General features: G+C 52.8%; 1 non-coding gene across 1 annotated transcript; it reads right to left on the reverse strand.

The window, feature by feature from the left end:
• Positions 1-16,914: 16,914 nt before the first annotated feature.
• Positions 16,915-16,986, reverse strand: TRNAQ-CUG. Its single transcript has one exon. It is a non-coding gene; the product is annotated as a tRNA-Gln (tRNA).
• Between the last annotated feature and the right edge of the window lie 204 nt (positions 16,987-17,190).

Here is a 17,190-nt window from a genome sequence, read left to right on the forward strand (position 1 = left end):
GAAGTGGACTGCATTATAGAGACTTCTGGCCATTTAGAATGGGCATCTATTGCCACCAAGAACATGCTTCCTTCAAGGGGGCCAGCAAAGTCAACGTGAATACGTTGCCACGGGTTTTCAGGCCAGTCCCATGGGTGTAGGGGTGCCCACTGGGGTGCATTCCTCACACCCTGACATGACATACAAGCTTTTGCCTTCTCTTCAATAGCGCTGTCCAGTCCAGGCCACCAAAAATAGCTTCGTGCAATTTCCTTCATGCGCACTATTCCACAGTGACCGGAATGTAGCTGTTCTAACATCTGTGATCTCAGTGGTGGTGGAATAATGACACGTCTCCCCCACAACAAACAACCAGATTGGACCGATAACTCCGTCCGCTTGGACATGTAGGGAACAAGGTCGGATGAGACCGGAGAGGTTTGTCGAGATGTTCCATGCATCACCAGGTCCATAACGTGGGACAATACTGGGTCAACGCGAGTTGCCTTCTTTATCTGAGTAGCAGTGATGGGTGTATTCTCTACCTGTTCAAAGTAGAAGATTTCCTTGTGGGCACTATCGTGGTGTTTGACCGGCAAAGGCAACCTTGAGAGGCCATCTGCATTGCCGTGTAGAGTGGATTTCCGATATTTGATTTCATATGTGTGTGCTGAAAGTAACAATGCCCAACGTTGCATACGACTAGCAGCTAATGGGGGAATGCCTGTGTAAGGTCCAAAAATTGATGTCAGAGGTCGATGGTCTGTGAGAAGAGTAAATTTTCGCCCAAACAGGTACTGATGAAACTTCCGAATTCCAAAAACAATTCCTAATGCCTCACGTTCGATTTGGGCGTAGTTAGTTTCTGCTTTGCTTAGAGTGCGTGAAGCAAAAGCAATAGGTCTCTCTTCTCCTGAAGGCATAATATGTGACACGACTGCTCCCACTCCATAAGGGGAGGCATCGCAGGCCAATTGCAGTGGTAAGGATGGATCAAAGTGCGTTAGAACTTCAGAATTTAGCAATGCATCCTTAGCTTTGTTAAACGCAACATCACAGGCTTCAGTCCACTTCCAGGCCTTGTTCTGCCCAAGGAGTTCATGAAGTGGTTTTAGCAGTGTGGCTAACTGTGAGATGAACTTTCCATAATAGTTCAGGAGTCCTAGAAACGAGCGCAGCTGGCTTACATTTCGAGGTGGGGGAGCCTCCACAATAGCTTTAACTTTTGCAGGGGCCTTATGAAGACCTGCAGAATCAATGATGTGTCCCAAATATTCAACAGAGGGCTTGAAGAATTCACACTTGTCTTTGCGAACTCGTAGGCCATACTCTTCCAGTCTTTGTAGGGTAGCCTCTAAATTCTTTAAGTGATCCTCTTCATTTCTTCCAGTGACCAGGATATCATCCAGATAGCACTGAACTCCTGACAAGCCACACAAGATCTGGTCCATAGCCCTCTGGAACAGGGCGGGAGCAGATGTTATTCCGAAGGGTAGACAACAGTATCGATAAAGCCCCTTATGAGTCACAATAGTCAACAGCTCTTGGGACTTTTCATCGACGTGCATCTGTAAATATGCTTGACTCAGATCAATCTTACTGAACTTTTGTTCCCCAGCCAGGCCTGCGAAGAGGTCATCGATGCGGGGAAGCGGGTATTGCTCTGCACACAACACTGGGTTGACAGTGACTTTAAAATCACCGCAAATCCGGAGAGAGCCATCTTTCTTCACGATTGGAACGATAGGAGTGGCCCATGAGCTATGGGTAACTGGTATTAGGACTCCATTGGTGACCAGGCGCTCCAGGTCTGCTTCAACTTTTGGCCTGATGGCATATGGCACAGTTCGGGCTTTCAGATATTTTGGTGGACTGCCAGGTTTAATGTTCAATGTCACAGTGATTCCCTTCATACTTCCCAAATCATCTCCAAAAACAGCAGCATGTTTCCTTAGTATAGGGGTTAGACTGGTTTCTTCTTTAGTCATCCGGTGCACTTCTGCCCAGTTCAGTTGAATCTTCCCAAGCCAAGACCTACCCATTAAGGCTGGGTAGTTACCTCTCACCACAAACAGTGGCAATCTAGCGGCCTGTCCATTGAGCTCCACCTTAACATCAATAGTGCCCACCATGGGCACAGCTTCTCCCGTATACGTCTTCAGAACAGTTTTTGTTGCCTTAAGTGGAAGATGCTGTAGCTTTTCTTTATACACAGTCTCAGAGACCAGCGAGACAGCTGCACCGGTGTCCAGTTCCATGCGTATAGGTTTGCCCTCCAATAAGGGGGTTACCCAGTATTCATGTGAGCCCGCTGCCAAAGACAAAACATGCAGTGGCACTTCCTCTTGCGATGAGGTGTCACCTTGATCATCCTGGGTCTGCTCTAGGGTATGCAGGGTTCCTCTTTTTGTCGGCCAGACCACAGGCCTCTTTTTCTTTTGTTTACAGGCACACTCAATGTGTCCCTTTTTGCCACAGTGTCGACACACCAGGTCCTTACACCAGCATTCTGATGCCTGGTGACCCGGCTTACCACAGCGGTAACATTCTTGACTCTGCACAGTTTTGTGGGTCGGTTCTTGTGACACTTTTTGCACCCTAGGGGGTGCACCGATGTATTGTGCCTCCCTTGTAGCCAGTTCCATGGAGACAGCAATATCAACAGCCTTCTGTAAGGTAAGCTGAGTCTCTGTCAGTAGGCGCTTCCGTATAGCTTCACTGTACAGGCCACACACTAACCTGTCACGCAGGGCATCATGTAACATTTCTTTAAATTCACAGTGTTCTGCTAGCTTTTTTAAAATGGCTACAAATTGTACAACTGTTTCATCTTCCTTTTGGTCTCTTTTGTGGAACCTATATCTTTCAGCAATTACCAGTGGTTTTGGGGAGAAATGAGACCCCAGGATTTCCACAATGTCACTGTAAGATTTAGTCTCAGGCTTAACAGGGTGTAGTAAGCTGCGTAGCAGAGAGTAGGTTTTAGCCCCTACAACAGTTAAGAATATTGGCACCTTCTTCGCTTCTGTAATGTCATTTGCAATACCAAAAAGCTCAAAACGCTCAGTATACACATGCCACTGCTCTGTATTCTCATCAAAAGGCTCCAGGGGCCTGGTCAGAGTAGCCATGATTTTTAGTTTCACTTTCACAGTCAGTGCAAAGAAGCAGCTTTTTTCCTTTGTTTGGTCTTTACCTTGACTTCTACTTCCTTCTGTTACTGGAGCAGCACCGGAATCCCATCCTCGTCGCCAGTGTTATATCCTTGGGGCAGCCGGTGTAGGAAGCAATCACTTGAGGCCAAAGAGCAGGCAGCTAACCAAAACCTCCATTTTATTTACATATATACAGAGCTCCTCAACCGGTTGAAACCGGTTGAGCTAACCCATAATAATCTAACTCAGTTGCCATAGCAACAAAACCATGACAACCAAATACACAACAATTTGAAGTGACAATTCAGTGAGAACTGAATCATCATGCAGTGGAACAGCTGTACATCAAGTAGTTGTGGCCGAGTGGTTAAGGCGATGGACTAGAAATCCCTTGGGGTCACCTCATGCAGGTTTAAATCCTGCCAACTACGCAAGCACTGTGCTGTTGTTGTTGTTATTATTGTAGTCTTAGTGCCTGAGCATCCACAGTGCAAATTGGAGCCAGATCTAGCTTCACTCTGTCTACACTTAAAATGCTGCTGTGGCACTGCTATAGCACTTTGGAGTAGACAGTGACTGGAGGGGTTTTCCCATCCCTGTAATAGCTGCATTGACAGAACAATTCTTCCTTTTCTTTAGCACTAACCAGGGCTTAGGTCACCTTAACTCTTTGGGTTTGGGGGGAGGGGGGATTCACACCCTGAGAGACGTCGCTCTGTCAGTTCAGTGCCCAGCGTACACCAGCCCTTAGATCCCTCTTGGTATTTCAATGCAGGCACTGACCTGTGAGAGGAAAACATCAGCTCACAAACACACAGACTGAATTCCCCACATTTCATCTCGCTGCACTTTCCAGAAAGTCATGAAATTCAATTCATTCTTGCTAGGACAGAGAAAAAATAAGTGACACTAAGTTTTTGGCTTGGTTAAATAAAATTAAGTGTTTAATTAATATAGCAAAAACCTGTCCTGATGCCTCTAACTAACACCATTGCGTGAAATAGGAACAGAGACAAAGCTTGTCAGTGACGACTAATTTCACAAATGATCTTCCCAATATTAATTTCTACGCTGCCCCCATTGGAGGTCTGGGCATCTCCAGTGTCACTGCTCTGCGTTCACCTTCCCCTTAGAATTGTTCTCGGACATTCACCTTCCTCTGCAGCATGGGGCACGGGTCACTTGCTGGTGGATTCCCTGCACATTGAAGTCTTTAAGCCACGATTTGAGGACTTCAATAACTCAGACGTAGGTTAGGGGTTTGTTACAGGAGTGGGAGGGTGAGATTCTGTGGCCTGCATTGTGCAGGAGGTCAGACTAGATGATCATAATGGTCCCTTCTGACCTTAAGTCTAGGAATCTATTCCCAAATTTGGAAAATTGTGCAGTTCAGAATGTGAATAGTGACCCCGTCTCCTTCCTGCACCTGCTCTACCTTGCTCCACAGCAGCTTCTCCCCCTGCAGAGTCACTCCAGCACGGCAGTGCAGCCGCCCAGGGTTCAGCAGGGGCCCCGGCAAGGACAGTGGGTGCAGCTAACAGCCAGGTGTGCCTGGCAGTGAGTCAGCTGTAAAAAAGCAACCCCCCCTCCACAGAAGTACAGAGACCTGATTTCCCCAACTTTAACATCATGACCCCCTGTAGAAAGCCACACGTGTCAGTTGTATTTTCACAGGGAGATGCAAAAATCAAGTGACATCAATTTTTAAGTTGAGTAAATAAAGTTGAGGAGATAGTTGTTAACCTCACAAAAATATATTAAAGATCCCTCAACATAACACCTGAAGGTGAAATATGAACAGAGACAAACCTTGTCAGCAATGGCTCATTTCCCAAACGATCCTCAAAATGTGACTAATTCCCACCCCTCCTCCACAGGAGCTCTGTGCACTGTAACTGTTCTGCAGGCAGCTTCCCATTCAATGCTGTTGTGGGACATTCCCAGGCCTGGAAATGTACCAACGACAGAATTTGAAGAGCAAACCTGGCTCCTCGCACCAGGCAGGATTTGAGTGTTTTGTCCCTGTCACTTAGAGTTTGTCAATAGTACAGACACCAGGGGCAGGACTCCAGGCTCTGCTTGAGGGATCCTGGCACAGGGGCTGGGGTCGGAGAAAGGATTGTAGATTCTGACCTGTGCTCTAGAGAGGAGGTAATTATTGAAGGGAGCGTGTTTGTCTCCTCTCCTCCTCAGTGTCCTAGGACTGGAATTCTACATTCCACAGGGCCAAATGAGGGGGCGATGCTACTTGGTTAATGGAAACCAGTGCTCGAGGTGAGGCTTGAACTCACAACCTCAGCATAGCTCCTCATCACTGCTCTATAAGTACTGTGCACTAACTAATTGCACCACTGGAGAACATGCTATGATTTTCTGAGCCCCCCCCCTAGGTTGATAAAGGCAAGGAGTGACCCCAAAACTGAGCTGAGAGCGGATAGCAACAAGTGTTGGTACTTGGGGGGGTGGATTCTTCTTAAGGGTTCCAGGCACCATTTCACCCTTTTGTTCTTCCCTGTGTAATAACAGAGCTGGTTAAGACTCAATGGAGAGTCTTGCTGCAGACCAACAGATCTGAAATCACTGATAACCAGCTCTAAGCATTAGTCCTGCTTTGGGAGAGTGTCTCTCATGCAAGAAACTGCCCAGTCTGCGCTAGCAGTGAGGCTCTTTCACTAACAGCTGAAATCAGGGAGAGCTGTGTGAAGTGCAGGGCCCCAGGGGTGCCTGAACAGGGGGGAACAACACCCCAGGACTTTTAAAAATGGGAGGGCTCTGCCTTGCCACTTTGTAATGACCGTAAGGGGAAGTGAGGGTGGAGAGCAGTGAGCAGGAGGAAGGGGCAGCATAGGAGTCTATCCAGCTCTGAATCTTGTTTTCTCACAGTAGCCAATACCAGGTCTCCCAAAAGCCACTTCTCAAGGCAGCACTGGGAGTTGAACCCAGGATCTTCTGTTTACAAAACAGGCACTTTAACCAGCTAAGCCATGGTGCCTGCTGTTATTTAAAGCATTGTGTCTGCCCACACCTGACTCTTTGCCAATCCCCACTGGGACCTGACAAGTGTTGCTCCTGTTTGGATTGTGTAAAGCAGAGGATCAGAGGAAGTTTTGCTCCCAAGGTGTGTGTGTGATTCTTTGGACAGGTCTACACTACAAAATTTGGTTGGTGTAATTACATTACTTAGGCTGGCAATGCAGTTATATCAACCTAATGCCAGTGTAGAATCATAGAATATCAGAGTTGGAAAGGACCTCAAGAAATCATCTAGTCCAACCCCCTGCTCAAAGCAGGACCACTCCCCAGACAGATTTTTGCCCCAATCCCTAAATGGCCCCCTTAAGGATTGAACTCATAACCTGAGGTTTAACAAGCCAATGCTCAAACCATTGAGCTATTCCTCCCTTCAGCTAGTAACTCAACTGTCAGAACTTTCTGGAGCTATGAAATGGGAGAGGCCCAGCCTCTGTAGCAGAAATGCAGGGCAGGCGAGTTCACGGAAGGCATGGTGGGATACTGGTGGAGGCCAGTCATGGTGATATAATGACCAGCAGCATTTACACTGACAATTTGTCTTTTTAAGTTTGCTGCAAAAAGCTCTAGACCTCTCGTCAAGGTGTTTTTATTTTGTCACCAAAACAGGGCAGTTTTGTCGCCAGACGTGGTATTGCAGTGTGTGTACCAGCCACAAGCTGCCAACTGAGGGAGCATTGTGTGTTTTTCACACACCTGAGCAATATAATGATGCTGAAATAACTTTGTAGTGCAGACATGGCCAAAGATTCTCACACACACACACACACACACACACACACACACAGCTTGCAAGGAAAAGCTCACCTGCTTCTCTGCTTTGCAGAATCCAAACACATGCAAAGCGTGTCAGGCCCTGGTGGAGCTGTCAGGGAGACAGCTGTGGGCATCACTGTGTCTTAGCTCTAGGTAGGCACCATGGTTGAGCTAGCGAAAGCACCTACTTTCTAAACAAGAGATCCTGAGTTCAACTCCCAGTGGTGCCTTGTTGAGTAACTTTTCGGGTACCTGATGTTAGCTGCTGTCAGAGGACAAAATACAGCATTAGGTGGGCCTTTGGTCCAGCCCAGGGTGGCTGTTTTTATGGTTTAAATTACACTCACAGGCACTGATAACAGAGTTACTGAAAGTTTGGGAGTTAAGAGCTGATAGGTCAGTGTTCCAGCCCATCACAGATGACCCCCCTCCCTTTGGGACAGGGGCAGATCTGGGATATCACACCAAATGCTCATTGTGGCTGCCAGAATCTGTGGGCAGCTCATTTAGTTTGCACCGAGGGTTGAGTCCTGCTTCGTGCACCGTGTGTGAGAATGAAAATCCTAAACCGCCCTTTGAAATAACGAAAGCAGCAGGACATGTTATTGTCCCTGTCCCAAAGCAGACAGACCAATGGAGAAATGCCATTGACTCCAGGCAATACTCCACTGCCATTTTACCTTTTTCACTTTGCTAAACTCCCTCCCAACTTTGAGGGCTCCCAGAACCTGATATTGAGCTTGAGCTGAGATGTCTACAGTGCAAATTTACCACCCCACGGCCCTAGCCTGGGAGCCTGCACTGGCACGGGACAGCCCTGGGTGTTTCATTGCAGTGTGGACATAGCCTAGCATTATGTCTACACTGCCATTAACACACCCAAGTCACTATTCTCAAACCCTGGGTCAGTTGATTCAGGCTTGTGGGGCTTGTGCTGCAGGGTTATAAAATTACAGTGTAGACACTTGGGCTTCAGCCCAGCCTCCAAGACCCCACGAGGGGTGAGGGTCTCCGAGCCTGGGCTCCAGTCTGAGCCCCAGGAGCCCAAATCAGATCATCCAGGCCAGCCGGGCCACAGGGATTTTATCACAGTATAGATGCCCTCTCAGGGTATGTCTACACTGCAATGTAAGCCCAGGGTTAGCAGAAGTCATGTCAGCAGCCCCAACACATAAACATAAACCACGAGGGAAAGACCCACCCCCAAATAAGCTGGGCAGTGTCCTTCTCCCTACGGTTCATAAGTCCAGCAACCAAAAGTCCTTTAACATGAGCCATCCCCTCTCCCACCCCACTCACAGCTGTTGTCCTTAGTCAGTGCAAGCCCAGAGGTGCCTCTGTAGAGTTCACCTGCCTGCCTGGGTGGAAAAGGGGGAAAATAAGAAGGCAGCGTACTTACTGTGTTGTCTAGGGACTCACTCATCCCTCCACAGCCACCCTATCCTAACATTGATCTAACCCCTAAATTTTAGTATTGGGACCCAGTCCCCAGCCTCACTCCCAACCAGAGCCTGCTCCTCTTCACCCTTCTCCTCTGTCCCAACCCACAGCCCCCTCCTATTCCCAGTGCCCCTCAATCCCAACCCACAGGCCCCTTCTATTCCCAGTGCCCCTCAATCCCAATCCACAGGCCCCCCGCTCCTCACGCTGCTCCTCAATCCCAACCCACAGCTCCCGCCTTCCCTCCAGCAGCAGGTGCTTCAGAGCCCCTCAGGAAGATTTTCTTGCAAGGTTTCGTGTATGAGTCTGCATGTGGATTTACAGTATGTTGGAAATAGGTTGGGTTGCTTGCCGAAATGATCACTTGTGGCTGGTGTTGCATTCCCAGTCTCCTTGATGTGTGAACCAAGGACTCAACCCTGGGTGGAAACTAAATGAGCTGCCCACAGATTCTGGCAGCCACAATGAGCATTTGGTGCGAGAGCCCAAACCTGCCCCTGTCCCAGAGGGAGGGGGTCATCCACGAGGGGCTTGGTCCACTGACCTATCAGCTCTTAAATCCCAAACTTTCAGTAATTCTATTATCAGTGCCTGTGAGTGTAATTTAAACCATAAGAAAAACCACACTGGGCTAGACCAAAGGTCCATCTAGCTCTGTATTTTGTCTTCTGACAGTAGCCAATAACAGGTGTTCTCAAAACATCTCAACAAGGCACCACTGGGAGTTGAACCCAGGATCTCTTGTTTACAAAACAGGTACTTTAACCAGCTAAATCATAGAGCCTGCCTGTGATTAAGGTACAGTGTCTGCTCACACCTGACTCCCTGGGCCCCACCTGGCCCCACAAAGCAGAGGAGCAGGTGAGGTTTTCCTTGCAAGCTGTGTGTGTGTGAATCTTTGGCCAGATCTGCACTACAAAGTTATTTCAGCAGAATTATATTGCTCTGGTGTGTGAAAAACACACAACGCTCCCTCGGTCAGCAGCTTTTGGCTGGTGTACACACTGCAATGCCACGTCTGGCGACAAAACTGCCCTGTTTTGGTGGCAAAATAAAACCACTTCAATGAGAACAGTAGAGCTTTTTGCAGCAAACTTAAAAGTGACCGAGTGTCAGTGTAGACACTGCTGTTCATTATATCACCATAACTGGCCTCTGCCAGTATCCCACAATACCCTCTGTGAACTCGCCTGCCCTGCAGTCCTGCTACAGAGCCATGGGCCTCTCCCCTTTCATAGCTCCAGGAAGTTCTGACAGCTGAGTCTGCTGCTCTGCTCCCGCAGCCAGGAGCAAATCACTGCTGTGAAATGCTGCTCTCTCCCACCCTGCGAACACAGATCAGGGTGGCGGGAACTTCCTTGAATGGGGGAGCACCGGCATCTGAACTGTGACACCCCTGGAACACCCCTTCCCTCGAGGAGGCTCTTACCTTCTAAACAGGGACGGCTGTTTTCTAGTAAAATCACTAAAAGGGAAGGAGAAAACTCGAAAGAGGTTCCTCCTGGCGCTCACGTACGTGAACCCGAATACTCTCTCAGTCCTCAAAGAGAGACCTGGAGAAGGAGACTTGCTGAAGCAAAGCCACAGGGGTCTCTGAGGTTTCCCTGGCCCCTCGCCCCTGCCCTGCCTGGCTGATGTCAGCATCTCTCTGTGAGGTCACCACCTCCCCACCACCTTTGACCAATAGTCTGAGGTCCTGCAAAAGGCCTTTGTGATGTCACTGCCTGTCACGGACTCACAGATCGAGCCCACTCTTGGCCCTGTGCGGTCCGTGGGGGGTGCCCCTTTCAGTGCGACAGCCCTTCTCGGGGGTCCACTCTCTCTCAGGGTCAGGCCCCTCCACCTCCTGGAACTGCCCCTCTCTGAGCCTTAGCACGTCTGGCTCTTGCCGTGGGCCCCCTCAGGGAGTCCACGTGCTCTGGACCCCCTGGACCTCCTCACCCCCAAAGGGGTTGATGCCCCCTGTTCTCTAGCCCGGAGCGACTCTCAGCCAGCGTAAAACAGGAGGGTTTATTGAGAGTTGAACACAGCACAGGAAACTCTCAGGGCCTCAGGCCTGGCCTCTCACAATAACAGCACATCCCAGTCCCCCTGCAGCCAGGTGGGCTCTGCCTGCTTCCCCTCGCCAGCCCTGAGCCCCCCTGCTTCCCAGCTAGGCCTCCGATATCCCCGGCCCCAAGCCCCACCGCTGTCCATTGTCTTTTCTCCAGGTAAACAGGGTTGCCTGGGCCTCCTCTCCTCTCCGCCCTCCTCTGGCTGGAACAGGTTGGTCACGGGGTCCTCTCCCCGCAGCCCATTGTCCTCCCACTGGCCAGAACCACCTGTGACTCCTGAGCTGGGTCTCCGGGTCACCAGGTCACCAGTCGCTGGGGTCTCCATCCTCCAGGCCATCAGCCGGGGTCCCAAGTCCCTCTCCGGTCTTCTGTAGCAACAAACTCCCTTTCCCCTCACCTCGTTAAACCAGTAACACCTGGGAACACTGAGTCCCACTCCCTGTGCATGCAAACCACTGGAAAACACAGAAAACCCTAAGAAAAGCCCCCACTTCGTCACAGAGCCCAGCACACCTCTCCTCCTCTGGGCACCTAGAGCAGAGGCGGCTGATGCTGATGGCTCCAAGGGAAGGCTTAAAAGCCACAGAACAATTGAGGTCAGGGCTAAAGGAGGGCAGGACCATGCCTAGGGGTGGCCTTCAGACAGGCACAAAAGCACCCAGCCAGGCTGCTCCCTGCCATGCCAAACACCCACTGAAGGCCACCCGCAGACAAGCATGTGGGGCGGCTGCTGATGCTCTGTGGCCATTATCGAAGACGGTAGGAAAGCAGGGCCAGCCCCCCTGGTGGGGCCTCTTACCGTTCCCACTCAAGGTGCTCGCTTTTGCCGTGGGGCAGGAGATTTTACCCCAAGAGGCTTTTCCCCAGCTGGCGAGAAGCAGAGAAACACCCAGGCTCCCAAGGCGCTATGTAGCAACCCCCCTCAAGCACAGGGACAGATGCACATTTGGAAGAGGGAAACTGCTCTACACCCTAGCCCGGGCAGCCGCCCATTTTCTTTGGCAAGTCAGGAATGGCAAAGGCGAGACTGGAAGCACCTGGGGCTCATGCCCCAGCCTTTGTGACACCCACCCCCCAACTCCTTCCCGGGGCTCTAGCTGAAGCCAGAGCATTGGCCTGAGCAGCCAAGAAGAGGTTCAGGCCCTGAAGGGAGCAGGACTTTCAGCACAAAGGTAAAACTGGACAAGCACAACCACGAAGGGACTTGAACCCTCAATTGTCTAATCTGAAGTCAGATGCCTTATCCATTAGGCCACATGGTAAAAGTCCCTCTAGGTACTTCTTTGGAAAAGGCAGACACTGATGCGTCCGACGAAGTGGGGATTCCCCCACGAAAGCTCATGCTCCAGTACGTCTGTTAGTCTATAAGGTGCCACAGGACTCTTTGCTGCTTTTGCAGACACTGTGTTTCTCAGGTCAGCTACTGAGGGGGGCCGAGACTCTCTGGGCACAAGAAGTGGAGCTCCCAGCGACACGTGAGACTTAATTGTCTGGAGCCAGGTGCAGGGCTTTGGCAGGGAGGCTCGGGCATGGGGGACTGGGGTGCAGCGGATGGACCGGCTGTCTAGGTGGGGAGATTTAGTCTCACCGAGGAGGAATCCTGATGATAGGCAGTGGCCAGGGCCGGTGCAACCACTAGGCGAACTAGTCGGCCGTCCAGGGTGCCAAGTGGTTGGGGGCACCAAAAATCGCACTCAGGGGAGGCAGTGGAGTGGAGGTGAGCTGGGGCAGGGGGCTGGGAGGTTTGGGGAGAGGGCTGCCTGCAGCAAGCAATGGGGGGGGCGTGCAGGGGAACCACTCCCTGTCCCAGCTCACCTCTGCTCCGTCTTCTGCCCTGAGCACGCCGCCCCCGCTCTAATTCTCCTCCCCTTCCAGGCTTGCGGCACTAAACAGCTGATTGGCACCGCAAGCCTGGGAGGCGGGAGAAGTGGAGCGGTGCCGGCGAGCTCAGGGGAGAAGGCGGAGTGGAGGTGAGCTGGGGTGGGGAGCTGCTGCAGGGGGGCTGCCCGGCTCTTCCCCATGGCCCCAGCCCCACCCCCCTCCCTGCACTCCCTGCATGGTAAGTGGAGTGACCCAGCCCCAGCCTGGTCCACTTCCCTGGCTCCCAGCCACGCCGCCGGCGAGTGCTGTGGGGCGGTTCCCCCCTCCCCTCAAGCTTGAGAGCCAGGGGAGCAGAGCAGGCTGGAGCCCCAGGCCTCCGTGGGGGAAAACAGAGGGGGGGCTGGTCCCAGGCCTCCGTGGGGGATGGGGGGCTGGCTACCTCCTGTGGGAAGTGGAGTTACCCGACCCCAGCCTGCTCTGCTCCCCTGGCTCTCAGGCTTGTGTTGGTGTTGGCTGGATTTGTGCGGGTGTTTGTGTATATTAGCAATTGTGTGTGTGTGTGTCAGGATTCATGCATGTGTCTGTGTATGTTTGCAATTGTGTGTGTGTGTATGCGCTCTGCCGCCCTCTGCCGGCACGACAACTATTTCTCTGTATGTCACAGCCCCCATACCGTCGACCCCAGTGGAGATTTCCCCATCTTACAAGGGCTGGCTGGCCTGACCCTTCTCCCCTCTGCGGAATGTGGCGGGGGCTGCAGCTCTCCCCCTGTGGGGCAGGAGTGCCACGGTGTGGGGTGCTGGTCTCCAATGCACCAGGAGAGTAGCTCAGTTGAGGCAGGGCAGGGCGTGTGATGTCCGTTCTGCGTTGCCTGGTGCTGGGCCATTGCACAATCCCCAGCCACGCTGCACAGCGCACCCCAAGAGGGGACAAGGGGTCCAAGCACATGATCCTGCATGAGGGGATCATTCTCATTGGTAGCCATCCAGTGGCAGTGAGTTCCGCAGGCCTTGGCACATGCTGTGTGGGGCAGGAGGTCCTTGTGTTGGGAGCTGTGGGAGTGAACTGCGTGCAGTTGTATCTCTGAGCACGATTGTGAATATTATGGTGTGTGTGGGGGGGGTGATTGTGAGTGTGGCTGGGGGCAGTGATTGTTGCTCTCTTTGGGGGTTGGGCTAGCATGTCCCTCTGGGTGTGTGGTGTCTGAGTGTTCGTGCGATTGTGTGAATCTCTTTGTGCGTCAGAGTGTGTGTATGTGTGTGTGTGTGTGTGTGACTTGCTGCAGAATACAAAATCCTGCAAAGCCATTTCCTACTGGTTAGCCCAGCAACACACTGATACAAACAGTGTCACAGATGCACACACACACAGAGTAGGGCTCAGCCCCAGCAGCAGGGGCAGCAGGGACACACACGTCTCTCCTGGGCCAGCTTGGACAATTTCCCATCACGACCCGGCACAGTGCTGGTGCCCCCACACGGGGTTGGGCAGTGACTGGGCAGGGGGGGCAGATGTGCCGGATCTGTAAAAGCAGCAAAGAGTCCTGTGGCTCCTTATAGAATAACAGCCGTGTTGGAGCATGAGCTTTCATGGGTGAATCCCCACTTCGTCGGATGGATTCAGAAGGAAGCACTTTGGGAAAATCAGTCAAGGCCCTTAGCTGAGCTGAGACACAGACCCAGTGACCCCTGCAGCACCCTGGGAGGGGAGTGGGGTTGAGTGGTCAGAGCAGGGAGGGGGCTGGGCACCAGGACCCCTGGGTTCTATCCCTGGCTCTGGGGGTGGAGTGAACTGGGATCCTGGGTTCCATAGGGGAAACTGTTTTTCCCTGTGCTTCCCTCCCTAGTGATCCCAGCCCAGCCCCCTAGTGGAGACTGAGCACAAGTGGGGGGAGTTGTTCTCCCACTTTGGACTTATGATTCAAACCCCTCCCCCAGGGGCTGTGATATCATGAAATCTGCCCCCCACCCCCAACACAGAGAAAACTGGTGGGATTCTGTCCACACGCAGAGAATTTTCTCCGCCGGGCTCCTTCGGTTCATCTCGCTGCTCTCCCTACTGCCGCCAGACACTGCTCATCTGCATAACCCCACCCGTGGACACGTGACACCTTCTGTCCTGCTGGTTTCAAGTGAGTGAGTTGCCCTCGGGGAGTGAGCAGGTCCCAGCACGTCACAGCCCCAGCCAGGGCCGGCTCCAGGCACCAGCTCAGCAAGCAGGTGCTTGGGGCAGCCCAGGGGAAGGGGCGGCATGTCGGGGTCTTTGGCAGCAATTCGGCAGCGGGTCCCTCGGTCCCTCTTGGAGGGAAGGACCTGCCACTGAATTGCTGCCGAAGAAGAAAGTGGTGCAGTGGAGCTGCCGCCGATTGTGATCACAGATTTTTTTTTTCCTGCCGCTTGGGGCGGCAAAAACCCTGGAGCCGGCCCTGGCCCCAGCACACGGCACAGCCCCAGCACACGTCATAGCACGTCACAGCCTGGGGCAGGGAGATATTGGGGAAGGGGATGAGGGGAGATGGGGGGAGAGACCCAGCCCCATAGACCCATAGGGGCAGCGGGATATGGGGGGGCAGGAGAGGGGATGGCGGGGGAGAGACCCATCTCCATAGACCCCCAGAGGCAGGAACTGAGGGGAGAAGGGGGGAGGGAGGGATCCAGCCCTATAGACCTGTAGGGGCAGGGAGATATTGGGGGCAGGAGGGGAGAAGGGGGGGGCAGAGACCCAGCCCGGGGTGCAGGGGAAATGGGGTGGTTTGGAAGGAACTGGGGAGGAGAAGAGACACATGGCAGGACAGGGAAACTGACTCACTCCGAATACATGCAGAGCAGGGCAGGGCGGAGGCAGATCATGCTGGTCCCAGGGTAATTTCGGGGGGTTCTGATTCCCCACTCAGCTGGGGGGCTCCCCTCTGGGCTGAGGAGGATGCAGGGGCTGTGTGTGTGTGTGTCAGGCTGGGGGAGCTGCCTGGGCAGAGGTGCTGAGCCACGTAAATTATCCCGATCTAAACGCCATTGTAGAGAACACTATGTTGGCACACCGCTTCCTGGCAGCCAGAGACTGTGCTTTCTACACCTGCTCCTGTGGATGTGACCTCTCTCCTGATTGCTAAGGAAAGGAACCTTTCCAGGAAATGGCCACGGCTTCTGGGAATCCGCATGTGGCTGTGAACAGAATTTGGCTCCTGGAACACAAGGCAACTTAAAAGCTGAGCACCCAGACAGGGGCTTGAACCCTGGCCCCTCAGATTAAAAGCCTGATGCGCTACCAACTGAGCTACCTGGGCTTGTTAAGAGCATCTTCACCGTTCACCACAGGAGTGAGCAGGCAGGCAAAAGAGAGGCAAAAGAAAGTCCCCAGAACTCCTCCTCTTTCTGCACAGCCACTGACTGTCAGCAGGATTCCTCCTCCTCCTCCCTCCTGTGCCTCAGTGCGACTAAATCTCCACACCTAGACAGCCGGTCCGTCCGCTGCACCCCAATCCCCCATGCCTGAGCCTCCCTGTCAAAGCCCTGCACCTGGCCCCGTATAATTAAGTCTCACATCTCACTGGGAACTCCACTTCTTGTGCCAGAGAGTCTCGCCCCCCCTCAATAGGTGACCCAAGAAACACAGTGTCCACCTTTTCCAAAGAAGTGCATGAAGTAGGCACCCGCATGGCTTAATGGATAAGGTGTCTGACTTTGAATCAAGAACTTGAGGGGTCAAGTCCCTTTGTGGTTGTGTTGATGCAGTTTTACCTTCGTGCTGAAAGTCCTGCTCCTTTCAAATCTGGAACCTCTTCTTGGCCGCTCAGGCCAATGCTCTGCCTTCAGCTAGAGCCCCGGGAAGGAGTTGGGGGTTGGATGTCACAAAGGCTGGGGCATGAGCCCCAGGTGCTTCCAGTCTAGCCTTTGCTATTCCTGAATTCCCAAAGAAAATGGACGGCTGCCCGGGCTAGCGTGTGGAGCAGTTTCCCTCTGCCCCTGTGCTTGAGGGGGGTTGCTACACAGCGCCTTGGGAGCCTGGATGTTTCTCTGCTTCTCACCAGCTGGAGAAAAGCCTCTTGGGATAAAATCTCCTGCCCCATTGCCAAAGTGAGCATGGAGTATGGGAACGGTAAGAGTCCCCACCAGGGGGGCTGGCCCTGCTTTCCTACCGTCTACTGATGTTGGACACAGAGCATCAGCAGCCACCCCGCATGGTGGTCTGCGGGTGGCCTTCAGTGGGGGTTTGGCATGGCAGGGAGCAGGCTGGCCGGGAGTCTTGTTGCCTGTCTGCTGGCCACACATAGGCATGGTCCTGTCCTCGTCTAGCCCCGCCCTCAGTCGCTCTGTGGCTTATAAGCCTTCCCTCGGAGCTGTCAGCACCAGCCGCCTCTGCTCTAGGTGCCCAGAGGAGAAGAGGTGTGCTGGGCTCCAGCCTGGGACTCTGCCTCCCTCCTGCCTATCAAGCCTGGCCCTGGCACTGCTTTCTTCAAGTGCCATGTGAGCAAGAGGAAAAGTGTGGCTACAAGCACCAGACTTGTGGGCATCAGGTGAAGCAGTGAGAATCCCAACCACCAGAGCCACTTCTAAACCCCCACCAAAGACCTGGCTCTGGTGGGGAAAGGAGTTAACCAGCAGGAGGGAAATGACCCACTTTTGTATAGCTGGAGACAGGAAAGCACTTTGAGCACCAGATCTTTACCACCAGCTAACACAAGGTCCCACTGAGATTTGAACTCAGATTGCAGGATTCAGAGTCCTGAGTGCTGCCCTTTACACCATGGGACCAGCTTGTACTGTTCTCTTGGGACATTGGTGACTCTCACAGGGCTGGCTTGTGTAAGGGACTGTTGGCCCTTTACTAAAACTTAGTGGGGTTTGGTTGGCTAGTTCCCAGTCCCAATAGAAGGGGGAAGGGCCAATGGGAAATCAGGACCCTGAGACTGACAGGCCCCTGGGGCAATGGTCACCAACGGGTAGGGAACAACCAAC

The sequence above is a fragment of the Mauremys mutica genome, chromosome 6, assembly GCF_020497125.1.
Source record: "Mauremys mutica isolate MM-2020 ecotype Southern chromosome 6, ASM2049712v1, whole genome shotgun sequence".
NCBI lineage: Eukaryota > Metazoa > Chordata > Testudines > Geoemydidae > Mauremys > Mauremys mutica.